The 21,066-nt window shown below is 38.6% G+C and overlaps 2 non-coding genes across 2 annotated transcripts; both read right to left on the minus strand.

The window, feature by feature from the left end:
• Positions 1 to 4,394: 4,394 nt before the first annotated feature.
• Positions 4,395 to 4,498, minus strand: LOC148570649 (small nucleolar RNA R71). The gene has a single exon (XR_015908638.1). It is a non-coding gene; the product is annotated as a small nucleolar RNA R71 (small nucleolar RNA).
• A 7,722-nt stretch (positions 4,499 to 12,220) lies between these two features.
• LOC148570650 (small nucleolar RNA R71) lies at positions 12,221 to 12,328 on the minus strand. The gene has a single exon (XR_015908430.1). It is a non-coding gene; the product is annotated as a small nucleolar RNA R71 (small nucleolar RNA).
• Positions 12,329 to 21,066: the final 8,738 nt, after the last annotated feature.

Raw genomic sequence — 21,066 nt, forward strand, 5'->3', positions numbered from 1 at the left:
AAAATTTCTCATCTGTTTTCGAAAATTATTCTAAAATTTTTTAAGAATGAATTCTAGTGTTTCATAAAGCATGTTGAAGCCTGACTGGCTGTAAAGCCATGTCTAAATTCATTTGGACTGGGACTCCCAATCCAATATTATCAAGAGCAAGCTAGTTGTTGCTAATCCACCTGTTGCTGTTCCAGATCCACCTGATTTACATGCTAAAGCTTGACTGGTGATGAGCGGATAATTTATACGCTTTTTGGCATTGTTTTTAGTATGTTTTTAGTAGGATCTAGTTACTTTTAGGGATGTTTTCATTAGTTTTTATGTTAAATTAAAATTTCTGGACTTTACTATGAGTTTGTGTGTTTTTCTATGATTTCAGGTATTTTCTGGCTGAAATTGAGGGACTTGAGCAGAAATCAGATTCAGAGGTTGAAGAAGGACTGCTGATGCTGTTGGATTCTGACCTCCCTGCACTCAAAGTGGATTTTCTGGAGCTACAGAACTCGAAATGGCGTGCTTCCAATTGCGTTGGAAAGTAGACATCCAGGGCTTTCCAGAAATATATAATAGTCCATACTTTGGCCAAGAATAGATGACGTAAACTGGCGTTCAACGCCAGCTTTCTACCCAAATCTGGCGTCCAGCGCCAGAAAAGGAGCCAAAACCAGAGTTGAACGCCCAAACTGGCACAAAAACTGGCGTTCAACTCCAAGAAGGACCTCTACACGTGCAACACTCAAGCCCAGCCCAAGCACACACCAAGTGGGCCCCGGAAGTGGATTTATGCATCAATTACTTACTCATGTAAACCCTAGTGACTAGTTTATTATAAATAGGACCTCTTACTATTGTATTAGACATCTTTGGTCTCAGTTTTAATCCATTGTTCATCTTAGGAGACTATTGATCACGTTTTAGGGGGCTGGCCATCTCGGCCATGCCTGAACCTTCACTTATGTATTTTCATACGGTAGAGTTTCTACACTCCATAGATTAAGGTGTGGAGCTCTGCTGTTCCTCAAAGATTAATGCAAGTACTTATGTTTTCTATTCAATTCATCTTATTTCGCTTCTAAGATATCCATTCGTACCCAAGAACGTGATGAAGGTGATGATTATGTGTGACGCTCATCACCATTCTCCCCTATGAACGCGTGCCTGACAAACACTTCTGTTCTACTTGAAATAAGCTAGAATGAATATCTCTTAGATCTCCTAACCAGAATCTTCGTGGCGTAAGCTAGAATGATGGCGGCATTCAAGAGAATCCGGAAAGTCTAAACCTTGTCTGTGGTATTCCGAGTAGGATTCAATGATTGAATGACTGTGACGAGCTTCAAACTCGCGATTGTTGGGCGTTAGTGACAGACGCAAAAGGAGGGTGAATCCTATTCCAGCATGATCGGGAACCGACAGATGAATAGCCGTGCCGTGACAGGGTGCGTGAGCATATTATTCACTGAGAGGGGGGGGGGATGTAGCCACTGACAACGGTGATGCCCTTGCATAAAGCCAGCCATGGAAAGGAGTAAGACTGATTGGATAAAGATAGCAGGAAAGCAGAGGTTCAGAGGAACGAAAGCATCTCCATTCGCTTATCTGAAATTCCTACCAATGAATTACATAAGTATTTCTATCCCTATTTTATTATATTAAATTTGAAAACACCATTATCCATTTATATCTGCCTAACTGAGATTTGCAAGGTGACCATAGCTTGCTTCATACCAACAATCTCCGTGGGATTCGACCCTTACTCACGTAAGGTATTACTTGGACGACCCAGTGCACTTGCTGGTTAGTTGTATCGAAGTTGTGAACCATGGTATTGGCACCATGTTCTTGGTGCCATTGCCAGGGAAAGAAAGAGCCATGAATTTTACATTATTAAAGTGTAATCACGATTACGCGTACCAAGTTGCTCACGTTGCCAGGGATTGTTCGAGCCTGGACATCACAATTTCGTGCACCAAGTTTTTGGCGCCGTTGCCAGGGATTGTTCGAGTTTGGACAACTGACGGTTCATCTTATTGCTCAGATTAGGTAATTTTCTTTTTGTTTTCTTCTCAAAAATTTTTCAAAAACCTTTCAAAAATTTCTCCTTTTTTTTTCGAAAAAAAAAATGTTTTCAAAAATAAATTATTCTATGGCTTCAGAATTTTTAAGAATGAATTCTAGTGTTTCATGAAGCATGTTGAAGCCTGGCTGGCTGTAAAGCCATGTCTCAATTCTTATTCTCAAGAGAAGAGCTTCTTTATCTTTCTTAGCCAATTGGCTGTTGAATGTGAGGAATGTCAGGCGTGTCATGTCTGAGTTACATACTAAAGCTTGGCTGGCTATTGAGCCAAGCCTGACCCTTTGATTGGAGCTTTAGAGCATAAGATTCCTGGAATTCATATTAAAAATTTTGGAATCCTTATTTTCTTTTTCAAAAGAATTTTTCGAAAAAATAAAATAAAAATCCAAAAAAATTAGAAAATCATAAAAATCAAAAATATTTTTGTGTTTCTTGTTTGAGTCTTGAGTCATATCATAAGTTTGGTGTCACTTGCATATGCATCTTGCATTTTTCGAAAATTTCATGCATTCATAGTGTTCTTCATGATCTTCAAGTTGTTCTTGGTAAGTCTTCTTGTTTAATCTTGATGATTTTTTGTTTTGTGTCTTTTCATGTTTATCATATGCACTCTTGAATTCTTAGTGCCTAAGCATTAAAGAATTCTAAGTTTGGTGTCTTACATGTTTTCTTTGCATCAAAAATTTTTCAAAAATATGTTCTTGATGTTCATCTTGACATTCAAAGTGTTCTTGGTGTTCATCTTGACACTCATATCATTCATGCATGCATTCATTGTTTTGATCTAAAAATTTCATGCATTGCATCATTTTTCTTGTTTTTCCCTTGCATCATAAAAATTCAAAAAATAAAAAAATATCTTTCCCTGTTTCTCTCATCAAATTCGAAAATTTGAGTTGACTTTTTCAAAAATTTTTAAAATCAAGTTGTTTCTTATGAGTCAAATCAAATTTTCAATTTGAAAATCTTATCTTTTTCAAAATCTTTTTCAAGAATCAAATCTTTTTCAAATTTCTTAGTTATTTTCGAAAATTCAAAAAAATATTTTTCAAAAATATTTTTCCTATTTTATACCAAATTTTCGAAAATAACATAAACAATTAATGTTTTGATTCAAAAATTTGAAGTTTGTTACTTGCTTGTTAAGAAAGATTCAAACTTTAAGTTCTAGAATCATATCTTGTGATTTCTTATGAATCAAGTCATTAATTGTGATTTTAAAAATCAAATCTTTTTCAAAACTAATTTCAATCATATCTTTTCAAAAATATCTTCTTATCTTATCTTTTTCAAAAAAATATTTTTTTCAAAATATCTTTTCTAACTTCCTAACTTCTTATCTTTTCAAAATTTGTTTCAACTAACTAACTAACTTTTTGTTTGTTTCTTAACTTTTTCAAAACTACCTAACTAACTCTCTCTCTCTAATTTTCGAAAATATCTTCTCTCTTTTTCAAAAATTTCTTTTTAATTAACTAGTTATTCTTATTTTTATTTTTGATTTTAAAAATTTTCGAAAAATACTAACATTTTTCAAAAACCATTTTCGAAAATCACTAACTCTTTTTCAAAAAAATATTTTCGAAAATTCTCCCTCTCCCATCCCATTCTATTTATTCATTCATATCCTAACATCTCATCTCACATATCTAGCCTCCTCACAGTTGTGTTTCTTCCATTATATTACATTCTTTGTCTCCCCCTCTTCTTCTACTCACACAGGGATCCCTATACTGTGGTATAAAGGATCTCTATTATTATTATTATTTTTCTGTGCCTTCTTCTTTGTCATATGAGCAGGAGCAAGGATAAGAACATTCTTGTGGAAGCAGATCCAGAACCTGAAAGGACTCTGAAGAAAAAATTAAGAGAAGCTAAATTACAACAATCCAGAAATAACCTTTCAAAAATTTTCGAACAGGAAGAGGAGATGGCAGCCCAAAATAATAATAATGTAAGGAAGATGCTTGGTGACTTTACTGCACCTAATTCCAATTTACATGGAAGAAGCATCTCCATTCCTGCCATTGGAGCAAACAACTTTGAGCTGAAACCTCAATTAGTTTCTCTGATGCAGCAGAACTGCAAGTTTCATGGACTTTCATCTGAAGATCCTTTTTAGTTCTTAACTGAATTCTTGCAGATATGTGATACTGTTAAGACTAATGGAGTAGATCCTGAAGTCTACAGGCTCATGCTTTTCCCTTTTGCTGTAAGAGACAGAGCTAGATTATGGTTGGATTCTCAACCCAAAGACAGCCTGAACTCTTGGGATAAGCTGGTCACGGCTTTCTTAGCCAAGTACTTTCCTCCTCAAAAGCTGAGCAAGCTTAGAGCTGATGTTCAAACCTTCAGACAGAAAGAAGGTGAATCCCTCTATGAAGCTTGGGAAAGATACAAACAGTTGACCAAAAAGTGTCATTCTGACATGCTTTCAGAATGGACCATCCTGGACATATTCTATGATGGTTTATCTGAGCTACCAAAAATGTCACTGGACACTTCTGCAGGTGGATCCATTCACCTAAAGAAAACGCCTGCAGAAGCTCAAGAACTCATTGACATGGTTGCTAATAACCAGTTCATGTACATTTCTGAAAGGAATCCTGTGAGTAATGGAACGCCTATGAAGAAGGGAGTTCTTGAAGTTGATACTCTGAATGCCATATTGGCTCAGAATAAAATATTGACTCAGCAAGTCAATATGATCTCTCAGAGTCTGCATGGAATGCAAGCTGCATCCAACAGTACTCAAGAGGCTTCTTATGAAGAAGAAGCTTATGATCCTGAGAACCCTGCAATAGCAGAGGTGAATTACTTAGGTGAACCTTATGGAAACACCTATAACTCATCATGGAGAAATCATCCAAATTTCTCATGGAAGGATCAAAAGCCTCAACAAGGCTTTAATAATGGTGGAAGAAACAGGTTTAACAATAATAAACCTTTTCCATCATCCACTCAGCAACAGACAGAGAACTCTGAACAAAATGCTTCTAATTTAGCAAATCTAGTCTCTGATCTATCTAAGGCCACTGTGAGTTTCATGAATGAAACAAGGTCTTCCATTAGAAATTTGGAAGCACAAGTGGGCCAGCTGAGTAAAAGGATCACTGAAATCCCTCCCAGTACTCTCCCAAGCAATACAGAAGAGAATCCAAAAGGAGAGTGCAAGGCCATTGACATAAGCAAAATGGCCGAACCCAATGAGGGAGAGGAGGACGTGAATCCCAAGGAGGAAGACCTCCTGGGACGTCCAGTGACCAATAAGGAGCTTCCCTCTGAGGAACTAAAGGACTCTGAGGCTCATCTAGAGACCATAGAGATTCCATTGAACCTCCTTATGCCCTTCATGAGCTCTGATGAGTATTCCTCTTCTGAAGAAAATGAGGATATTACTGAAGAGCAAACTGCCAAGTTTCTTGGTGCAATCATGAAGCTGAATGCCAAATTATTTGGCATTGATACTTGGGAAGTTGAACCTCCCTTGTTCATCAATGAACTAAGTGATCTGGATCAACTGACATTGCCTCAGAAGAGACAGGATCCTGGAAAGTTCATAATACCTTGTACCATAGGCACCATGATCTTTAAGGCCCTGTGTGACCTTGGTTCAGGAATAAACCTCATGCCCCTCTCTGTAATAGAGAAACTGGGAATCTATGGGGTGCAAGCTGCTAAAATCTCATTAGAGATGGCAGACAGTTCAAGAAAACAGGCTTATGGACAAGTAGAGGACGTGTTAGTAAAGGTTGAAGGCCTTTACATCCCTGCTGATTTCATAGTCCTGGATACTGGAAAGGAAGAGGATGAATCCATCATCCTAGGAAGACCTTTCCTGGCCACAGCAAGAGCTGTGATTGATGTTGACAGAGGTGAAATAGTCCTTCAATGGAATGAGGACTCCCTTGTGTTTAAAACTCAAGGATCTCCCTCTGCAACCATGGAGAGGAAGCAGAAAAAGCTTCTCTCAAAGCAGAGTCAACCAGAGCCCCCACAGTCAAACTCTAAGTTTGATGTTGGGATGCCACAACCAAACTCTAAGTTTGGTGTTGAACTCCCATATCCAAACTCTAAGTTTGGTGTTGGAGAGTCTCAACAAAGCTCTGCACATCTGTGAGGCTCCATGAGAGCCCACTGTCAAGCTATTGACATTAAAGAAGTGCTTGTTGGGAGGCAACCCAATTTTTATTTATCTAACTATATTTTCCTTAGTTATATGTCTTTATAGGTTCATGATCATGTGGAGTCACAAAATAAACAAAAAATTCAAAAATGGAATAAAAAACAGCAGAAGAAAAATCACACCCTGGAGGAGCATCTGTCTGGCGTTCAAACGCCAGAATAGAGCATGGTTCTGGCGCTGAACGCCCAGAATGGGCAGCATCCTGGCGCTGAACGCCCAGAACAAGCATGGTTCTGGCGTTCAACGCCAGAAATGGCAGCAAAGGGGCGTTGAACGCCCAAAATAGGCACCAACCCGGCGCTGAACGCCCAGAGTTGTGTGCAAGGGCATTTTACATGCCTAAATTGGTGCAGGGATGTAAATGCCTTGACACCTCAGGATCTGTGGACCCCACAGGATCATCTCAGGATCTGTGGACCCCACAGGATCCCCACCTGCCTCATCATCTCTCTTTCCATTCATGATCATCCCTTCTGTTTTCCATTCACCACTCACATCCATACATCCCACTTACCTACAAAATTCAATATCTCTTTCCCACCCAATCCCACCCATATGGCCGAATACACACCCCCATCTCCTCCATATCTTCTTCTTCTTCTATTCTTTCTTCTTTTGCTCGAGGGCGAGCAACATTCTAAGTTTGGTGTGGTAAAAGCATAGCTTTTTTGTTTTTTCCATAACCATTGATGGCACCTAAGGCCAGAGAAACCTCTAAAAAGAGGAAAGGGAAGACAAAAGCTTCCATCAAGGGTCTATAGCTCAGTGGTAGAACATTTGACTGCAAATCAAGAGATCCCTGAGATACCTCAAGGGATACATTTTCTTCCACACAATTATTGGAAGCAACTAAGGGTGGAACATCAAGAGTACTCCATCATCCTTCATGAAATTAGAGAAGATCAAAAAGCAATGAGGGAGGAGCAACTAAGACAAGGAAGAGACATAGAAGAGCTCAAGGACATCATTGGTTGCTCAAGAAGGAAACGCCACCATCACTAAGGTGGATTCATTCCTTGTTCTTGTTTCCTCTGTTTTTCGTTTCTATGTTATGTGCTTATCTGTGTTTGTGTCTTCATTACATGATCATTAGTAGTTAGTAACTTTGTCTTAAAGTTATGAATGTCCTATGAATCCATCACCTCTCTTAAATGAAAAATGTTTTAATTCAAAAGAACAAGAAGTACATGAGTTTCAAATTTATCCTTGAACTTAGTTTAATTATATTGATGTGGTGACAATGCTTCTTGTTTTCTGAATGTATGCTTGAATAGTGCATATGTCTTTTGAAGTTGTTGTTTAAGAATGTTAAATATGTTGGCTCTTGAAAGAATGATGACTAGGAGACATGTTATTTGATAATCTGAAAAATCATAAAAATGATTCTTGAAGCAAGAAAAAGCAGCAAAGAACAAAGCTTGCAGAAAAAAAAAATAGGCGAAAAAAAAAATATAGAAAGAAAAAGAAAAAGCAAGCAGAAAAAGCCAAAAGCTCTTAAAACCAAGAGGCAAGAGCAAAAAGCCAATAACCCTTAAAACCAAAAGGCAACGGCAATAAAAAGGATCCCAAGGCTTTGAGCATCAGTGGATAGGAGGGCCTAACGGAATAAAATCCTGGTCTAAGCGGCTAAACCAAGCTGTCCCTAACCATGTGCTTGTGGCGTGTAGGTGTCAAGTGAAAACTTGAGACTGAGCGGTTAAAGTCAAGGTCCAAAGCAAAAGAAGAGTGTGCTTAAGAACCCTGGACACCTCTAATTGGGGACTTTAGCAAAGCTGAGTCATAATCTGAAAAGGTTCACCCAATTATGTGTCTGTGGCAATTATGTATCCGGTGGTAATACTGGAAAACAAAGTGCTTAGGGCCACGGCCAAGACTCATAAAGAAGCTGTGTTCAAGAATCATCATACTGAACTAGGAGAGTCAATAACACTATTCGAAATCTGAAGTTCCTATAGATGCCAATCATTCTGAACCTCAATGGATAAAGTGAGATGCCAAAACTATTCAAGAGGCAAAAAGCTATAAGTCCCGCTCATATGATTGAAGCTCTGTTTCATTGATAGTTTGGAATTTATAGTATATTCTCTTCTTTTTATCCTATTTGACTTTCAGTTGCTTGGGGACAAGCAACAATTTAAGTTTGGTGTTGTGATGAGCGGATAATTTATACGCTTTTTGGCATTGTTTTTAGTATGTTTTTAGTAGGATCTAGTTACTTTTAGGGATGTTTTCATTAGTTTTTATGTTAAATTCATATTTCTGGACTTTACTATGAGTTTGTGTGTTTTTCTGTGATTTCAGGTATTTTCTGGCTGAAATTGAGGGACCTGAGCAGAAATCAGATTCAGAGGTTGAAGAAGGACTGCTGATGCTGTTGGATTCTGACCTCCCTGCACTCAAAGTGGATTTTCTGGAGCTACAGAACTCGAAATGGTGTGCTTCCAATTGCGTTGGAAAGTAGACATCCAGGGCTTTCCAGAAATATATAATAGTTCATACTTTGGCCAAGAATAGACGACGTAAACTGGCGTTCAACGCCAGCTTTCTACCCAAATCTGGCGTCCAGCGCCAGAAAAGGAGCCAAAACCAGAGTTGAACACCCAAACTGGCACAAAAACTGGCGTTCAACTCCAAGAAGGACCTCTACACGTGCAACACTCAAGCCCAGCCCAAGCACACACAAAGTGGGCCCCGGAAGTGGATTTATGCATCAATTACTTACTCATGTAAACCCTAGTGACTAGTTTATTATAAATAGGACCTCTTACTATTGTATTAGACATCTTTGGTCTCAGTTTTAATCCATTGTTCATCTTAGGAGACTATTGATCACGTTTTAGGGGGCTGGTCATCTCGGCCATGCCTGAACCTTCACTTATGTATTTTCATACGGTAGAGTTTCTACACTCCATAGATTAAGGTGTGGAGCTCTGCTGTTCCTCAAATATTAATGCAAGTACTTCTGTTTTCTATTCAATTCATCTTATTTCGCTTCTAAGATATCCATTCGCACCCAAGAACGTGATGAAGGTGATGATTATGTGTGACGCTCATCACCATTCTCCCCTATGAACGCGTGCCTGACAAACACTTCTGTTCTACTTGAAATAAGCTAGAATGAATATCTCTTAGATCTCCTAACCAGAATCTTCGTGGCATAAGCTAGAATGATGGCGGCATTCAAGAGAATCCGGAAAGTCTAAACCTTTTCTGTGGTATTCCGAGTAGAATTCAATGATTGAATGACTGTGACGAGCTTCAAACTCGCGATTGTTGGGCGTTAGTGACAGACGCAAAAGGAGGGTGAATCCTATTCCAGCATGATCGGGAACCGACAGATGAATAGCCGTGCCGTGACAGGGTGCGTGAGCATATTATTCACTGAGAGGAGGGGATGTAGCCACTGACAACGGTGATGCCCTTGCATAAAGCCAGCCATAGAAAAGAGTAAGACTGATTGGATGAAGATAGCAGAAAAGCAGAGGTTCAGAGGAACGAAAGCATCTCCATTCGCTTATCTGAAATTCCTACCAATGAATTACATAAGTATTTCTATCCCTATTTTATTATATTAAATTCGAAAACACCATTATCCATTTATATCTGCCTAACTGAGATTTGCAAGGTGACCATAGCTTGCTTCATACCAACAATCTCCGTGGGATTCGACCCTTACTCACGTAAGGTATTACTTGGACGACCTAGTGCACTTGCTGGTTAGTTGTATCGAAGTTGTGAACCATGGTATTGGCACCATGTTCTTGGTGCCATTGCCAGGGAAAGAAAGAGCCATGAATTTTACATTATTAAAGTGTAATCACGATTACGCGTACCAAGTTGCTCACGTTGCCAGGGATTGTTCGAGCCTGGACATCACAATTTCGTGCACCAACTGGTTATTAAGCCATGTCTAACCCTCAGATTGGAGCTTTAGACTAAGAATGCAAGATTCCTGAAATTCATATTAAAAATTTTGGAATCCTTATTTTTCTTTTTCACAAATAATTTTCGAAAAATACAAAAAAATTAGAAAATCATAAAAATAAAAAAAAATATTTCATGTTTCTTGTTTGAGTCTTGAGTCAAATTGTAAGTTTGGTGTCAATTGCATATTCATTTTGCATTTTTCGAAAAAAAAATCATGCATTCATAATGTTCTTCATGATCTTCAAGTTGTTCTTGGTAAATCTTCTTGTTTGATCTTGATGTTTCCTTGTTTTGTGTCTTTTCTTGTTTTTCATATGCATTCTTGAATTCTTAGTGTCTAAGCATTAAAGATTTCTAAGTTTGGTGTCTTGCATGTTTTCTTTGCATATAAAATTTTCAAAAAATAAGTTCTTGATGTTCATCATGATCTTCAAAGTGTTCTTGCTGTTCATCTAGACATTCATAGCATTCTTGCATGCATTCATTGTTTTGGATCTAAAAATTTTCATGCATTGCATCATTTTCATGTTTTTCTCTCTCATCATAAAAATTCAAAAAAAATCAAAAAAATATCTTTCCCTTTTTCCTCTCATAAAATTCAAAAATTTGAGTTGACTTTTTCAAAAATTTTTAAAATCTAGTTGTTTTCTATGAGTCAAATCAAATTTTCAAATTTCACCTTTTTCAAAATCTTTTTCAAAAATCAAATCTTTTTCATTTTTCTTAGTTATTTTCGAAAATTTTAAAAATATTTTTCAAAAATCTTTTTCTTATCTTTACCACATAATTTTTGAAAATAACATCATCAATTATGTTTTGATTCAAAAATTTCAAGCTTGTTACTTGCTTGTTAAGAAAGATTCAAACTTTAAGTTCTAGAATCATATCTTGTGATTTCTTGTGAATCAAGTCATTAATTGTGATTTTAAAAAAAAAATCAAATCTTTTTCAAAACTAATTTCAATCATATCTTTTCAAAAATATCTTTTTATCTTATCTTTTTCAAAATCATATCTTTTTCAAAAATTTGATTTTAAAATATCTTTTCTAACTTCTTATCTTCTTATCTTTTCAAAATTGATTTTCAAATTTGTTTCGACTAACTAACTAACTTTTTGGTTGTTTCTTATCTTTTTCAAAACTACCTAACTAACTCTCTCTCTCTAATTTTCGAAAATATCTCTCTCTTTTTCAAAAATTCTTTTTAATTAACTAATTGTTTCAAAATTCAATTTTAATTTATTTCTTCTTTTAATTTTCGAAAATCACTAACCATTTTTCAAAAATAATTTTTGAAAATTCTCTTTCTCTCTCTCATCTCATTCTATTTATTTATTCATCTACCAACACTTCTCTTCATCTCACATCTCTACTCTCCTCACCCTTGTGTTTCTTTCCTTACATTACATTCTTTTCTTCTTCTTTTCTTCTACTCACATAGGGACCTCTATACTGTGGTAAAAAGGATCCCTATTATTATTTTTCTGTTCCCTCTTTTTCATATGAGCAGGAGCAAGGACAAGAATATTCTTGTTGAAGCAGATCCAGAACCTAAAAGGACTTTGAAGAGGAAACTAAGAGAAGCTAAATTACAACAATCCAGCAAGCACCTTTCAGAAATTTTCGAACAGGAAGAGGAGATGGCAGCCGAAAATAATAATAATAATACAAGGAGGATGCTTGGTGACTTTACTGCACCTAATTCCAATTTACATGGAAGAAGCATCTCCATCCCTGCCATTGGAGCAAACAATTTTGAGCTGAAACGTCAATTAGTTTCTCTGATGCAGCAGAACTGCAAGTTTCATGGACTTCCATCTGAAGATCCTTTTCAGTTCTTAACTGAATTCTTGCAGATCTGTGATACTGTTAAGACTAATGGAGTAGATCCTGAAGTCTACAGGTTCATGCTTTTCCCCTTTGCTGTAAGAGACAGAGCTAGAGTGTGGTTGGACTCTCAACCCAAGGATAGCCTGAACTCTTGGGATAAGCTGGTCACGGCTTTCTTAGCCAAGTTCTTTCCTCCTCAAAAGCTGAGTAAGCTTAGAGTGGATGTTCAAACCTTCAGACAGAAGGAAGGTGAATCTCTCTATGAAGCTTGGGAGAGATACAAGCAACTGACCAAAAATTGTCCTTCTAACATGCTTTCAGAATGGACCATCCTGGATATATTCTATGATGGTCTGTCTGAATTAGCTAAGATGTCATTGGATACTTCTGCAGGTGGATCCATTCACCTAAAGAAAATGCCTGCAGAAGCTCAAGAACTCATTGACATGGTTGCTAATAACCAGTTCATGTACACTTCTGAGAGGAACCCTGTGAGTAATGGGACGCCTCAGAAGAAGGGAGTTCTTGAAATTGATACTCTGAATGCCATATTGGCTCAGAATAAAATATTGACTCAGCAAGTCAATATGATTTCTCAGAGTCTGAATGGAATGCAAGCTGCATCCAACAGTACTCAAGAGGCATCTTCTGAAGAAGAAGCTTATGATCCTGAAAACCCTGCAATAGCAGAGGTGAATTACATGGGTGAACCTTATGGAAACACCTATAACCCCTCATGGAGAAATCACCCAAATCTCTCATGGAAGGATCAACAAAGGCCTCAACAAGGCTTTAATAATGGTGGAAGAAATAGGTTTAACAATAGTAAACCTTTTCCATCATCCACTCAGCAACAGACAGAGAACTCTGAACAAAATACTTCTAATTTAGCAAACTTAGTCTCTGATCTATCTAAGGCCACTGTGAGTTTCATGAATGAAACAAGGTCCTCCATTAGAAATTTGGATGCACAAGTGGGCCAGCTGAGTAAAAGGATCACTGAAATCCCTCCTAATACTCTCCCAAGTAATACAGAAGAAAATCCAAAAGGAGAGTGCAAGGCCATTGATATAACCATCATGGCCGAATCCAAGGAAGAAGGGGAGGACGTGAATCCCAAGGAGGAAGACCTCCTGGGACGTCCAGTGATCAATAAGGAGTTTCCTTCTGAGGAACCAAAAGAATCTGAGACTCAACTAGAGATCATAGAGATTCCATTAAACCTCCTTATGCCATTCATGAGCTCTGATGAGTATTCCTCTTTTGAAAAGAATGAGGATGTTACTGAGGAGCAAGTTACCAAGTACCTTGGTGCAATCATGAAGCTGAATGCCAAATTATTTGGTATTGAGACTTGGGAAGATGAACCTTCCTTGTTCACCAATGAACTGAGTGATCTGGATCAACTGACATTGCCTCAGAAGAAACAGGATCCTGGAAAGTTCCTAATACCTTGTACCATAGGCACCATGATCTTTGAAAAGGCTCTGTGTGACCTTGGTTCAAGGATAAACCTCATGCCCCTCTCTGTAATAGAGAAACTGAGAATCTTTGGGGTGCAAGCTGCTAAAATCTCATTAGAGATGGCAGACAATTCAAGAAAATAGGCTTATGGACAAGTAGAGGACGTGTTAGTAAAGGTTGAAGGCCTTTACATCCCTGCTGATTTCATAGTCCTAGATACTGGGAAGGATGAGGATGAATCCATCATCCTTGGAAGACCCTTCCTAGACACAGCAAGAGCTGTGATTGATGTTAACAGAGGTGAACTAGTTCTTCAATTGAATGAGGACTCCCTTGAGTTTAAAACTCAAGGACATCCTTCTGTAAACATGGAAAAGAGGCACAGTAAGCTTCTCTCAAAACAGAGTCAACCAGAGCCCCCACAGTCAAACTCTAAGTTTGGTGTTGGGAGGCCACAATCAAACTCTAAGTTTGGTGTTGAACTCCCATATCCAAACACTAAGTTTGGTGTTGGGGAGTCTCAACAATGCTTTGAACATCTGTGAGGCTCCATGAGAGCCCACTGTCAAGCTATTGACATTAAAGAAGCGCTTGTTGGGAGGCAACCCAATTTTTATTTCTCTAATTTTATTTTTATTGTTATTTCATGTTTTATTAGGTTCATGATCATGTGGAGTCACAAAATATATCAAAAAAAAAAAAATAAATAAAAACAGAATCAAAAAATAGCAGAAGAAAAATCACACCCTGGAGGAGGATCTTACTGGCGTTCAAACGCCAGTAAGGAGCATCTGTCTGGCATTCAACGCCAGAACAGAGCATGTTTCTGGCGTTGAACGCCAGAAACAAGCAGCATCCTGGCGTTCAGACGCCAGAAATGCACAGTGAGGAAAGATGGCGCTGAACGCCAGAAACAAGCATCTGGGCGCTGAACGCCCAAAACAAGCATCAATTCGGCGTTTAAACGCCAGAATTGCATGCAAAGGCATTTTACATGCCTAATTGGTGCAATGATGCAATTCCTTGACACCTCAGGATCTGTGGACCCCACAGGATCCCCACCTACCTCCACTCACTCTCTTCCCTCTTCTCAATGTTCATCCTCTCTTCCCAATAAACACTCTTTCCCAAAACCCTTCACCAATCACCTCAATCTCTCTTCCCTATCACCACTTCACCACTCACATCCATCCACTCTTCCCCATAAACCTACCTCATAAACTCCACCTACCTTCAAAATTCAAAATCAATTTCCCACCCAAAACCCACCCTTATGGCCGAGAGCGAATACACCTTCTTGGTCGAATACACCTCTCCCTCCTCTCCTCCATATTTTCTTCTTCTTCTTCATCTATTCTTTCTTCTTTTGCTCGAGAGCGAGCAATATTCTAAGTTTGGTGTGGTAAAAGCATAAGCTTTTTGTTTTTCCATTACCATTGATGGCACCCAAGACCGGAGAATCCTCTAGAAAAGGGAAAGGGAAGACAAAAGCTTCCACCTCCGAGTCATGGGAGATGGAAAGATTCATCTCCAAAACTCATCAAGACCACTTCTATGATGTTGTGGCCAAGAAGAAGGTGATCCCCGAGGTCCCTTTCAAGCTCAAGAGAAATGAGTATCTGGAGATCCGACATGAAATCCAAAGAAGAGGTTGGGAAGTTCTAACAAACCCCATCCAACAAGTCGAAACTCTAATGGTTCAAGAGTTCTATGCTAATGCATGGATCACAAGGAACCATGATCAAAGTAAGAACCCGAACCCAAAGAATTATCTCACCATGGTTCGGGGGAATTACTTAGATTTTAGTCCGGAAAATATAAGGTTGGCGTTCAACTTGCCAATGATGGAAGAGAACGCATGCCCCTATACAAGGAGAGTCAACTTTGATCAAAGGTTGGACCAAGTCCTCATAGACATATGTGTGGAAGGAGCTCAATGGAAGATTGACTCAAAAGGCAAACCGGTTCAATTGAGAAGACTGGACCTTAAGCCTGTAGCTAGAGGATGGTTGGAGTTCATTCAACGCTCAATCATTCCCACTAGCAACCGGTCTGAAGTTACTATAGACAGGGCCATCATGATCCATAGCATCATGATTGGAGAAGAGGTGGAGGTTCATGAGATTATACCTCAAGAACTCTACAAGGTGGCTGACAAGTCCTCCACTATGGCAAGGTTAGCTTTTCCTCACCTCATTTGCCATCTATGCAATTCGGCTGGGATTGACATAGAAGGAGACATTCCCATTGAGGAAGAGAAGCCCATCACTAAGAAAAGGATGGAGCAAACAAGAGAGCCCATTCACGGATCTCAAGAGACGCATGAAGCTCATCACCATGAGATCCCGGAGATGCCTCAAATGCATTTTCCTCCACAAAACTATTGGGAGCAAATCAACACCTCCCTAGGAGAATTAAGTTCCAACATAGGACAACTAAGGGTGGAACATCAAGAGCACTCCATCATCCTTAATGAGATTAGAGAAGATCAAAAAGCAATGAGGGAGGAGCAACAAAGACAAGGAAGAGACATAGAAGAGCTCAAGGACATCATTGGTTCCTCAAGAAGGAAATGCCACCATCACTGAGGTGGACTCATTCCTTATTCTTACATTCTCTATTTTTCGTTTTCTTTATGTTAAGTGCTTGTCTAAGTTTGTGTCTTATTACATGATCATTAGTATTTAGTAACTATGTCTTAAAGTTATGAATGTCCTATGAATCCATCACCTCTCTTAAATGAAAAATGTTTTTAATTTAAAAGAACAAGAAGTACATGAGTTTCGAATTTATCCTTGAACTTAGTTTAATTATATTGATGTGGTGACAATGCTTCTTGTTTTCTGAATGAATGCTTGAACAGTGCATATGTCTTTTGAAGTTGTTGTTTAAGAATGTTAAATATGTTGGCTCTTGAAAGAATGATGATAAGGAGACATGTTATTTGATAATCTAAAAAATCATAAAAATGATTCTTGAAGCAAGAAAAAGCAGCAAAGAACAAAGCTTGCAGAAAAAAAAAAAGAGGGCGAAAAAAAATAGAAAGAAAAAGCAAGCAGAAAAAGCCAAAAGCTCTTAAAACCAAAAGGCAAGAGCAAAAATCCAATAACCCTTAAAACCAAAAGGCAAGGGTAATAAAAAGGATCCCAAGGCTTTGAGCATCAGTGGATAGGAGGGCCTAAAGGAATAAAATCCTTGCCTAAGCGGCTAAACCAAGCTGTCCCTAACCATGTGTTTGTGGCGTGAAGGTGTCAAGTGAAAACATGAGACTGAGCAGTTAAAGTCAAGGTCCAAAGCAAAAAAAAAACAGAGTGTGCTTAAGAACCCTGGACACCTCTAATTGGGGACTTTAGCAAAGATGAGTAACAATCTGAAAAGGTTCACCCAGTTATGTGTCTGTGGCATTTATGTATCCGGTGGTAATACTGGAAAACAAAGTGCTTAGGGCCACGGCCAAGACTCATAAAGTAGCTGTGTTCAAGAATCAACATACTGAACTAGGAGAATCAATAACACTATCTGAACTTTGAGTTCCTATAGATGCCAATCATTCTGAACTTCAATGGATAAAGTGAGATGCCAAAACTATTCAAAAGGCAAAAAGCTACAAGTCCCTCTCATCTGATTGGAGCTATGTTTCATTGATAGTTTGGAATTTATAGTATATTCTCTTTTTTTTATCCTATTTGATTTTTAGTTGCTTGGGGACAACCAACAATTTAAGTTTGGTGTTGTGATGAGCGGATAATTTATACGCTTTTTGGCATTGTTTTTAGTATGTTTTTAGTAGGATCTAGTTACTTTTAGGGATGTTTTTATTAGTTTTTATGTTAAATTCACATTTCTGGACTTTACTATGAGTTTGTGTGTTTTTCTGTGATTTCAGGTATTTTCTGGCTGAAATTGAGGGACTTGAGCAAAAATCAGATTCAGAGGTTGAAGAAGGACTGCTGATGCTGTTGGATTCTGACCTCCCTGCACTCAAAGTAGATTTTCTGGAGCTACAGAACTCAAAATGGCGCCCTTCTAATTGCGTTGGAAAGTAGACATCCAGGGCTTTCCAAAAATATATAATAGTCCATACTTTGGCCGAGTTTAGACGATGTAAAAGGGCGTTGAACGCCAGTTCTATGCTACTGTCTGGAGTTAAACGCCAGAAACACGTCACGAACCAGAGTTGAACGCCAGAAACACGTTACAACCTGGTGTTCAACTCCAGAAAGAGCCTTTACACGTGTAACATTCAAGCTTAGCCCAAGCACACACCAAGCGGGCCTTGGAAATGGATTTATGCATCAATTACTTACTTCTGTAAACCCTAGTAACTAGTTTAGTATAAATAGGACTTTTTACTATTGTATTTGACATCCTGGATTGTATTTTTGATCCTGTGATCACGTTTTGGGGGCTGGCCATTCGGCCATGCCTGAACCTTTCACTTATGTATTTTTCAACGGTAGAGTTTCTACACTCCATAGATTAAGGTGTGGAGCTCTGCTGTTCCTCATGAATTAATGCAAAGTACTACTGTTTCTCTATTCAATTCAACTTATTCCGCTTCTAAGATATTCATTTGCACTTCAATATGAATGTGATGAACGTGACAATCATCATCATTCCCCCACGAACGCGTGCCTGACAACCACTTCTGTTCCACCTTAGATTGAATGAGTATCTCTTGGATCTCTTAGTCAGAATCTTCGTGGTATAAGCTAGATTGATGGCGGCATTCATGAGAGTCCGGAAAGTCTAAACCTTGTCTGTGGTATTCCGAGTAGGACTCTGGGATTGAATGACTGTGACGAACTTCAAACTCGCGAGTGCTGGGCATAGTGACAGACGCAAAGGAGGGTGAATCCTATTCCAGTATGATCGAGAATCTCAGATGATTAGCCGTGCTGTGACAGAGCATTTGGACCATTTTCACAAGAGGATGGGATGCAGCCATTGGCCACGGTGATGCCTCCAGATGATTAGCCATGCAGTGACAGTGCATCGGACCATTTTCACGGAGAGGATGAAAAGTAGCCATTGACAATGGTGATGTCGTTACATAAAGCCAGCCATAGAAAGGAGTAAGACTGATTGGATGAAGACAGCAGGAAAGCAGACGTTCAGAAGAACGAAAGCATCTCTATACGCTTATCTGAAATTCTCATCAATGAATTACATAAGTACTTCTATCCTTATTTTCTATTTATTTATTATTAGTCGAAAACTCCATAACCATTTGATATCCGCCTGACTGAGATTTACAAGGTGACCATAGCTTGCTTCATACCAACAATCTCCGTGGGATCGACCCTTACTCACGTAAGGTTTTATTACTTGGACGACCAAGTGCACTTGCTGGTTAGTTGTGCGAAGTTGTGAAGTTATGTTTGGACTATGGTTCTGTGCATCCGTTTTTGGTGCCATTGCCAGGAAGAGAACGAACAACAAATTTTACAACCTGAGTAACAATTTCGTATACCAACTTCCTTTTGGGAGGGAGTTTTGGTGGCCTCACAGGAGAAGGCAAAACCTATTAGTGAAGACATGTAAAATAGTTAGTAAAAGTGCATAAGAACATGCACACAATAAAATGAATGTCATCTAATTTTTTGAACCTATTGAGAGTCATCGGTTTGTGACAAGGGTGGTTGACTGAGTTCAAGCTGTATTTCGGTGGGGGTTGTGGGATAAGGGTGGCTTCACCACCATTAGCAGCAAGGGGTTGGGCAGCAGCAGCTTCTGCAGCAACAGCAGCATCCTCATTAACAGCTCTAGAGTTACATAAGTGACATCAAAATGGTCCCTTCAGTTTTATAAGTGATATCAAAATGTTCCTTATTCTTTACATACAAATCAGTTCATTATATACACAGCAGTTCATCAAGCATTAGTCCATCTACTAAGTAAAGCAGTAGTTCATTATATACACAGCAGTTCATTATATAAGCAGTGATCCAACTACCTTGTAATGAATATCTTCTCACTTATTCTATTATCACAGCAACCAATACTAATTATACAACAACAAATAAATTTCTAAAACGTACCTTCTGCTTATCTGATATGAAACAGAGCTTGTTGTGCTTATAATATCCCAAGTCTTCATGAAGTAATTCCAAGAACCACCTCCAGTTTTCAGTATTTTCAACAGGGACAATTGCATAAGCAATCACATACATATGATTCTCTGCATATCTAATATGAAACAGAGCTTGTTTTGCTTATAATCACATTCTTCGTTGTCATTTGAAGAGCTTGTTCTACCATCACATGTTACCGCATCTTCTTCCAGAATTTTATCCACCCACAGAAACAACTCACACCACCTCTTACCTGCAGTCTGCATCCTGGAAAGTAAATCAACCAAGTTTACATCCAGAATTACAACAAACAATAGCATCAAACACTTACATTGTAGTTTGGGCAACCCACGAACGGTCTCCTTGGATTAGAATCCGTCACTGACCATCACGACACTGGTCTCAACCCGCACTCACACCATTTTGGCAGACGTGCATCTCTGTTTCTATTCATTCTCCTCATGATGCTTCCAAATGATCGTGGGTTGTTGGAGCTCCCAGCTGCATTGCTCGCGCTAGCCATAACATGTGGTTTTCGAAGATGGAGAAGACACTGTAGGAGAAGCAATAGAGGAGAGTCACCTCTGGTGCGATGGAGAAGAGAGGAGAAGAGAGTGTGCGATGGAGAAGAGAGTCAATTGGGGGTTAGGATTTTTAACCTCAATTTAGGGACCAAATTGAGTCAAAACAGTTTACGTCGCCACGTCAGCTAGCTGTTGTGCTGACAGCGTGTCACCAACGAGTCCAGGTCAGCTTTCCGGTTGCTCCAGCTGGACAAAATTGACCGGAAGGACGAGTGTGAGTTCCGGAGTGTAACTTCAAGGATGAATATGAGTAATTTTTAACTTCAGGGATCACTATGAGGCTCGAGGGTAACTTCAGGGACCACTTTGAGGCTTATCTCGTCACTATTACTACTAGAATCTTCAATTTCAGAAACACATCTAGATTATACGAACTGTCCTCTACAGATACATACGAATCAGAAGAGTCATATCATCACCCCAATAATTTTATTTGTAGCTTTTTCCATATTTGCAGACTTTTTCACAGGCTTTCTATCACCTCTGTGAAGAGATCGATGATTTTATGGAGGCGTTGAATTTGAAGTTAGCATGCTTAGGAGGTTGTCAAACTTTGATTTTATTGGCAACATAGATTTTTTGGGTTGTGTAGCCTTGGTTGTTAAAGTTTTGGTAATGGTAGTTAGAAGTATGATTCTTTTAGGTTGGGTTTCAACGGCTCATTTTTTTCATTATGGGTTTGGTATTGGTGTTGTCCAATAAAATGGATGCATGACCAATATTTCCCCTGCTATGGAAGTTACTTAAAACGTGGGTTACGTTTAGCTTTGTTTTTATTTATTTTATTTTTTTTGAGAGAAAAAGACAAACGCGGTATGCATTTTGGTTTTTCAAAACGTTTTAAAATTTTTTTAAATTCCCTTTTAACACAATCGTAGGCTACGTTTTGATGTGGGCATAAATTTTTTTTTAAATAAACAAAATGCATCTTGT

Source organism: Arachis ipaensis, chromosome B3, assembly GCF_059453495.1.
Source record: "Arachis ipaensis isolate K30076 ecotype BB chromosome B3, ASM5945349v1, whole genome shotgun sequence".
Lineage (NCBI taxonomy): Eukaryota > Viridiplantae > Streptophyta > Magnoliopsida > Fabales > Fabaceae > Arachis > Arachis ipaensis.